The sequence below is a fragment of the Antedon bifida genome, chromosome 5, assembly GCF_963402885.1.
Source record: "Antedon bifida chromosome 5, ecAntBifi1.1, whole genome shotgun sequence".
NCBI classification, from domain to species: domain Eukaryota; kingdom Metazoa; phylum Echinodermata; class Crinoidea; order Comatulida; family Antedonidae; genus Antedon; species Antedon bifida.
In genome coordinates, this window is record NC_136230.1 from 18450144 (window position 1) to 18459974 (window position 9831).

At 33.3% G+C, this 9831-nt stretch overlaps 1 protein-coding gene across 1 annotated transcript in view; it reads right to left on the minus strand.

The window, feature by feature from the left end:
• The window catches only part of LOC144842685 (beta carbonic anhydrase 1-like), a 307431-nt gene that overhangs the window by 279707 nt on the left and 17893 nt on the right, over positions 1–9831 (minus strand). The gene's annotated exons all lie outside the window — the stretch shown is intronic.

Consider the following 9831-nt stretch of genomic DNA (forward strand, 5'->3'; position numbering starts at 1 on the left):
TGCGCACTCGTGGTAATTTTTTAAACGCTTAAAATTGCCTGAAACGTACTCTAATTTCATCGAAAATAAATTCTGACAATTTTGAACATTTTAAGCGCGCGTACGCATGCGTTATATGCGTTACGCACGTAATTATATTGCCATATGATGAAATATGACCTGAAATTTATGAGTACCAAATTTTGTTTAAAAATGATTCATGCTTGTGAAGATATGATTACAAACGTGATTTCATTAAATCGCGCGTAGACCGCGTAATGTTTGATTGCGCACCGTGAAAACATAACCACGTCGATTCCTGGCCATAAGGAATATACTCTGAAAAATTGACTTAGCTAGATGAAACTGATATCAAGATAATTCACGGACAAAATAGTGCTAAGGAAAGAATAAATAAACAAATAAAGATTTTGACAGAATCAAGAGGTTATATGCATGATAATGCATATAACCTAATAAAGCACCCAACATTCCCATAGTGGCCACACATGGGATGGACAGGTTACAGATTGACTTAATAAACATGAACCCTGGAATTAGACACAAAAATAAATGTTACAAATCATTATATTCTCACTGATTTAGGCGTTTTCTCAAGATACAGTTGGTTAAGACCGCTACTGTTCAAGTCTAGTAATAACGTAAATCGGAGATTTTCGATATTTTTGGTTCCCCAAAAATTATTCAACATGACCAGGGCTCAGAATTTAGGGGTAAAGTGAAGCGTTTGCTTCATAACCAAGGTATATATGATATACAGAGTGCTCCATACCACCCTCAGAGTCAAGGTAAAGTTGAAAGATCGCATCGATCATTAAGGTCCAAAATACATTTTGCCTTGATTACTAATAAACCATGTGTTATTTGGGTTCATGAATTACCAAAATATGATAAAATCATTAATGATGAACCAAAAGAAGTCCTAGGATGGATGTCTCCGTTCACCGTTTTTTTGACGAAATGACCCTGAAAACATAAAGAGAAAGGATTTCAACAAATTACCACATTCTTCAATTAGAGAAAAGGCGTATCTTGCATCCAGACACATAAATAAAAGAGCAAAAATTAATCAACAGCGACGACTTAAAACACCTATATATGAACTAGTGGACAAAGTTTTTATAAAATTTCCATCAAAATCATCTCGAGTTTGTAGTAGGTTAACTGTGTTAAAAAAGTATAAATACAAAGTAACATTTGTCCATCCTACTACAAAAGAAGACACTGAAAATTGGTTTAGAGTTTCTAATATTACTGGGATAACGCTAGCACAACAGAAAAAAAAGAGAATATCTTTACGGAAAATGCAAATTACCGGTAATAAATCAAATGACTTCTTTACTATTGACCAACAGGCTCGATTCGATTGATCATGGTCAGTTTCCATACAATCCGATTGGTGATGGAAATTGCCAATTTTCTGCGTTAACACATCAATTAAGAACTATTGACATAGATAGGTCTCATGAAACACTCCGATCGGAAGTTGTACGATTTCTTCATATACATAACTCATCATGGTCTTCATTCATCACAGAATCTCCACAAAGGTACCTTAATCGAATGGTTCAAGGTGGCACGTATGGCGATCAAATTACTCTCCAGGCCGTTTAATGTACAAATATTTGTTGTTTCATCTCTTAACCAAGGAACTACACTGATAACTCTAAATGGTAGGAGGGAAAATATTGTTTTCATTTGAAATTCCTTGCATTGTCATGGACATTTATTTATTTTTATTTATTCAGGTATATAAAAAACATTACAAAAAGCTGAACAAGTCTGAAATTATTGTAGTACATATAATAAAAAGTTAAACATTACATTAATATTAAAAATACAGAAAAATTTACAATATGCATAAAAAATAAATATACTGTACATTAATGATTAAAATCTAGCAGAAGGAAATGGTGAGCACTTTGTTTCACTCCGACATGATTTGGACCAACTGGTTTCTATCATGAAAATCAGTACTCAAATTTTATTAGAGGATGAAATTTCTGAAAAATGATGGTGCAAATCAAGATGTAACGTTTCCTAAGGACGATGCTGAAAGCTCAAGTATAGATCACGCAAGTTCCGATGAACCGGGTGAAAATTTAGCTAACAGTGATTCTGAAAACTCGTATAATACAAATCAAGACCAACCAGATGTAACTTTCGCTGGGGGTGATGCTGAAAGCACAAATATAGATCGCGCAAATTTATGAATCGGATGACAACTTACTTAGCAGTGACTCTGAAAACTCGCACAACACAAATCAAGATGAACCTGCAGAATGTCAATTTGACAAACTGCCATTCGAAATTTTAGTTCAGATTGTACAATATGCCATGAGACACGACATTTCATCTCGGCAATTCCAATTTCTTAGTACAAGATTTAATGTTGCTGCTAGAAGTCATTCCCCTAAAGAATTATGTATATATATAAATCCAGCAATGCAACACGCATTAAACTTAGGATCCTCGGGGTGCTTAAGTGTGAACAAAATTGTGAGAAATTCAGGAAAATACAGTGGACTGAGTATGAATATAAGTATTATAAATGCCTCATTGTGGTATTTTGCATGGTTGGTTGTATCTAGAAATGATCGACCAGGGTAGTATACAGTCAAACGCGTATTTTGGAGGAAAACAGTCACATAAAATGTTGTTTTTCAAAGTTCTAATTTCATGGTAGTCTCCAGATTGCTTTTAAATTAAGTTTTGATATTTTTCTTTGAGTTATAGATTAGTATGTTACTGTTTGTTTCATTTACATCTCCAATTACAGGAGACATATTAAATAGGATAGTAAGTTATGCACACAATGTAAAGATGGTGTAATGTCAGTATATGAGTGTAATACAATTAGGCATAATGTCAATTATGAATGCATTCTTAACTATTATAGTAATATATGTAGTCCTAAGTAAAACGTATTTAAAGACGAAACGAATCAAAAGGCACGTTAATAACCTAATTTAAAAGAACACATCAATCAATCAAAAGGCCAATACTGTTGATATCTATCATACCTGTTAATTTTCAATAAAAAGAAGATCAAAACAAATCTTTAGTATATTGTTTGTTTTCTGCGGAGAAATGTAATGCATATATCAAGAAAACGTAACGCTTCCTAAAATAAGTGTTCGTCTAGTCAAAATTAATATACGCGTTACATGACAGGATGGTAAATTCCGCTCACAACCTTCACCTGAAGTTTATGCCCACTATCCTTTCATTTAATTTATATGTTTTACCTCAAATAAAAAATATAAAATGAAAAATCCTAATAGAAAGCACTGCTTGTAATTACAGCCTCCTTAAAATAAAGAAGAATAAAACCCCATTACAATATAAACTGTTTACCATTTCTAAATATTGGACGCGCGTTCAAAGGACTTCACGTATTCATTTCTGTAAGATACAGTAACACATCTTCTAAGCTGCTGCCAGTTGTGAAGATATGATAACAATTTTGATTTCAGAAAATCGCGCGTTCAAATTTCATTAAAATGCAACATGACGTTACATAACATTATGTTTGAGTTGCACTAATGTACATTCTGATGAGATGAAGTTTTCAAAACAATGTATATAACAAGTTAAGTCTACATGTGCGCAATTCGTCGCATTAAATGTGGTCGTATAACCAGAATTGATGTATAATAATAGGCCTAAGGTTTGACAAATGCACTTCAGATTGTGCGTAAAAAAGTGCGCACGCGTTGGAATTTACGAAACGCCTCAAAAGATTTTAAACTCTTATCCATCAAAAACATTTAATAATTTTTTTAAACATTTGTTTAAAATTTGACACGTACGAACATGCGTAATCTGCCATTCTTTGATAACGCATGACTTGAAGTTCATGACTACTTTAATTCTAGGGGTCCAGTTATGAAATATTGTAAAAACTTTTTTTTTTATTCAAATTGAATAGAAAACAACGATACGGTAGTAACTAATACTTTAGAAATAAAAGCCGCACAGTAACTAAAACGTTCCGACCATTGAGCAATTCTTCAATAAACGTATTTGATAGATGGATTGTTGCCCAAGATTGAAATGAAATTCTTGAATCGGATAATTTAGCTGAGAAAGTTGATGTCCTCGATCGTACATTGTCTGAAGCATATGAGCGGTCATTTCCTATCCGAAAAATTAAAGTGAACTCAAACGACAAACCATGGGTAACTCCAAAAATTAAATAACTATGCAAACAACGGCAAACATGTTTCCAACAATTTGGTAAAATGTCGAAGCAATTTCGCACAATGAGAAACCGCGTTATTTGAGAGATTGACCTGTCAAAACGGAAGTACTACAAATACGAAGTGATGAATTTACAAAAAGCGAAACCGAAACAGTGGCATCAAAACATCAACAATATTTGTGGTATTAGCAAAAATAAGCCACATCATTGAATTTAGCAATGCCTGTTAAATGATTCTAACAAGGTTTGTGATATGGTAAACGATCATCTTGCTGAGATTTGCCAGCGAATTAGACCACTGCAGGTTGATAAATTACCAGCATATCTACCCAGTGTTACTGATATACCCCTACTGAATTTTTGGAAAGTTTACCATCAACTTCAGAAAATTGAATGTCACAAAGCTGTAGCTCCTGGTGACTTACCTCCGAAACTTATCAAAGAGTTTGCCTTTGAATTATCGGTTCCATTAACTGACATTTTTAACTGAAGAACATGTAACTGAACTTTCCAATTGGACTAAATCTAATAACATGGTTATCAACCCTGTTAAAAGTAAATGCATGAATATAACTTTTTCTCACAATAATCAGGTCCAATCACACGAAGAGGTCAAAGTAGTTGACTCTCTAAAGTTGCTTGGGGTCTGGTTGACTGATGATTTAAAGTGCGACAAACACATTAATGATATTGCTAGTAGGGCAGGTAAAAAGTTATACATGCTTTCATGCTTAAAGAAATTTAGTATGCCATGTAACCATCTTAAACAAATTTATATTATCTTATCTTAGACTAAAGAATTAGAGAGTATACAGAAACGTGCTTGCAGAATTATCCTTGGCCAGCAATTTGAATCGTATAATCAAGCACTTGAACTGCTTAGTCTACCTCAACTGAAAGTTAGACGGGAATCATTGTTACTTGAATTTGCAAAAGGTATTGACAAAATTTTACCCAATGCATTAACCAAAAGGAGAGCGGACACATGTGGAAGGGTCCTTGGAAACAGTGGTAATCTCAGAGAGTTTTTCTGCAAAACGAAAAGAAGAAAGAAATTCTTGTTTCCCTCGCCTAATTAATAAAAATAAGTGATCTCCTCTCCCGCCCACCGCCCCCTCCCAACTTGCTACTTGCGTTTTCCTGGTTTTGATTTGGCTTTTACATTGATTACCGTTTTTGTTTCGTTTTTAGTACTAATTACGATAATAATAACAATGTGATAATAATAGTAGTAACAACAACAACAACAACAACAACAACAACAACAACAACAACAACAACAACAACAACAACAACAACAACAACAACAACAACAACAACAACAACAACAACAACAACAACAACAACAACAACAACAACAACAACAACAACAACAACAACAACAACAACAACAACAACAACAACAACAACAACAACAACAACAACAACAACAACAACAACAACAACAACAACAACAACAACAACAACAACAACAACAACAACAACAACAACAACAACAACAACAACAACAACAACAACAACAACAACAACAACAACAACAACAACAACAACAACAACAACAACAACAACAACAACAACAACAACAACAACAACAACAACAACAACAACAACAACAACAACAACAACAACAACAACAACAACAACAACAACAACAACAACAACAACAACAACAACAACAACAACAACAACAACAACAACAACAACAACAACAACAACAACAACAACAACAACAACAACAACAACAACAACAACAACAACAACAACAACAACAACAACAACAACAACAACAACAACAACAACAACAACAACAACAACAACAACAACAACAACAACAACAACAACAACAACAACAACAACAACAACAACAACAACAACAACAACAACAACAACAACAACAACAACAACAACAACAACAACAACAACAACAACAACAACAACAACAACAACAACAACAACAACAACAACAACAACAACAACAACAACAACAACAACAACAACAACAACAACAACAACAACAACAACAACAACAACAACAACAACAACAACAACAACAACAACAACAACAACAACAACAACAACAACAACAACAACAACAACAACAACAACAACAACAACAACAACAACAACAACAACAACAACAACAACAACAACAACAACAACAACAACAACAACAACAACAACAACAACAACAACAACAACAACAACAACAACAACAACAACAACAACAACAACAACAACAACAACAACAACAACAACAACAACAACAACAACAACAACAACAACAACAACAACAACAACAACAACAACAACAACAACAACAACAACAACAACAACAACAACAACAACAACAACAACAACAACAACAACAACAACAACAACAACAACAACAACAACAACAACAACAACAACAACAACAACAACAACAACAACAACAACAACAACAACAACAACAACAACAACAACAACAACAACAACAACAACAACAACAACAACAACAACAACAACAACAACAACAACAACAACAACAACAACAACAACAACAACAACAACAACAACAACAACAACAACAACAACAACAACAACAACAACAACAACAACAACAACAACAACAACAACAACAACAACAACAACAACAACAACAACAACAACAACAACAACAACAACAACAACAACAACAACAACAACAACAACAACAACAACAACAACAACAACAACAACAACAACAACAACAACAACAACAACAACAACAACAACAACAACAACAACAACAACAACAACAACAACAACAACAACAACAACAACAACAACAACAACAACAACAACAACAACAACAACAACAACAACAACAACAACAACAACAACAACAACAACAACAACAACAACAACAACAACAACAACAACAACAACAACAACAACAACAACAACAACAACAACAACAACAACAACAACAACAACAACAACAACAACAACAACAACAACAACAACAACAACAACAACAACAACAACAACAACAACAACAACAACAACAACAACAACAACAACAACAACAACAACAACAACAACAACAACAACAACAACAACAACAACAACAACAACAACAACAACAACAACAACAACAACAACAACAACAACAACAACAACAACAACAACAACAACAACAACAACAACAACAACAACAACAACAACAACAACAACAACAACAACAACAACAACAACAACAACAACAACAACAACAACAACAACAACAACAACAACAACAACAACAACAACAACAACAACAACAACAACAACAACAACAACAACAACAACAACAACAACAACAACAACAACAACAACAACAACAACAACAACAACAACAACAACAACAACAACAACAACAACAACAACAACAACAACAACAACAACAACAACAACAACAACAACAACAACAACAACAACAACAACAACAACAACAACAACAACAACAACAACAACAACAACAACAACAACAACAACAACAACAACAACAACAACAACAACAACAACAACAACAACAACAACAACAACAACAACAACAACAACAACAACAACAACAACAACAACAACAACAACAACAACAACAACAACAACAACAACAACAACAACAACAACAACAACAACAACAACAACAACAACAACAACAACAACAACAACAACAACAACAACAACAACAACAACAACAACAACAACAACAACAACAACAACAACAACAACAACAACGTCCTGTTTTGTGTACAGCTTTATAGTTTTTTGCTACGATATTTTGTTTTTATAATCTTCTTCGACTTATTGATGTTCAGAGATTTTAATGTTTTTAACTGTTTGATGTTCAGAGATTTTAATGTTTTTAACTGTTTGATGTTCAGAGATTTTAATGTTTTTAACTGTTTTTTTTATTATTGTGAAATTTGTATATGTATTTTACTCTCAATTCAATGTTATATATTGCAATGAGTAGAATGAATAAAACCAGAAATGAAAGAAATGAACCCATTTTTACATTTGCGGGTGACATGTTTTTACATTTGTGGTCACAAAAATGAAATTTTTCACATTTACATGCGAGGTGTTATGACATTTGCAGTTACGTAGATTTTCACATTTTCGGTTATTTTTACATTTGCAGTTATTAGGCCTATGCTATAACATTTACGGTTATTTTTACATTTTCGGGTGACATTTGTATCTAGTATCGGTTTAAGAGGAGAGATAGAGGAACAAATTTTAGCTTAATGCTATTAGGTTATAGAAAGAAAAGAAGAAGATGATATCTTCCGGTAACTACTGTCTGCATACATCTCACAGACTCTCTGTGTGCATGCCCAGTTTGAGTTTACAAACTCCCATTTCGGACTCTCTTCCCAGACGTGCTTTGCGGTGTGCGCATGTTTATTCTTAATTCTTATATCCAAAAAAGTGATTAATACCAAATTTGACATATTTTACCTCTAATTACTCCTAAAATATATGTTCCACTAACCAGATTTTGGTAGAGTTTGAAAAGAAAGTGTCCTACTAGTTACTGAATCAGATAAAAAAAAGGTTTGAAAACTATTGCAATTTGTTTTTGGGTTACCCTCTTTTTAGTAGGTATTAGGTTGCCTAGACTACAAGGTATTCCATGATTTGTTTTAATGCTAGCGGCGTATGTTGCGTGCGCGACACATGAGTTGCGTTCTACACTCACTTTCCGTCAAAGCGAAATCAAAACGAGTACGGTAGAGCAACTGTTCACTGAACTACGCTGTTACGCAAGATCCGTTAAAGATGTATGGTTCCCCTGGAAATTTTGTTGTTGTTGAATATGCCATTTTAATATCACATAATAGTTATTCACTTTGACCAAAAAATTGGATTGGAAAAAAAATGTATTTACCTGAAAAAACTGTAATTTAAAGCAAAAAATAGTCAAATTGGCTGCCAGCCAGTGGGTTTTTGGTTAAACTTAATAGTTTATTTTGTCATATTTTTACAAATTGGTGGGATCGTGTACTGTGATTATGTTGATCGCAAACTTGTTTAAAGTTGGCGTTCAAATACGATGGTAAAATTTTATGAACATGTATAGGGGTTTCTATAAAGACCCAATAATTCCAACTGGAACATTTTTTAATATAGGCCTATGTGACATAAAATACTATTTTGTTGGGATTGGACGACTTGATGAATTATGTGTGGTTAATTTGCTTCTTTGAGGTACGTACTGTAACTGTAAGATCCACAGAGTTTAATGAAACCATATTTTTAATGTACAGTGATGTCATTACAATACTGTTTTCTGATTGTTTGACATCAATGTTATTTGTAATACCGGTAACTGGATAAAAATATGGTTTTTCATTGAACTCTGTGGATCTTTAAATCATTTTTAAAATGACATGGCATTATATCTATCTATATCTATATAGGTTATTGTCATCTGTCTAATTATATTATTCTGCTTCTTATGAGCCACTGCTCAATGTCAGATTACTGGAATTTAAGGGTATCTCAACATCTCTTGGCTGTGGAGTTTTTAAAGCTGCTGATTAAAACATTGCAAACTTCAGAACATATTTCAATGTAAATTTTGCTTTGGGACGCAACATAAGTTCCTCTGGTTCTCTTCT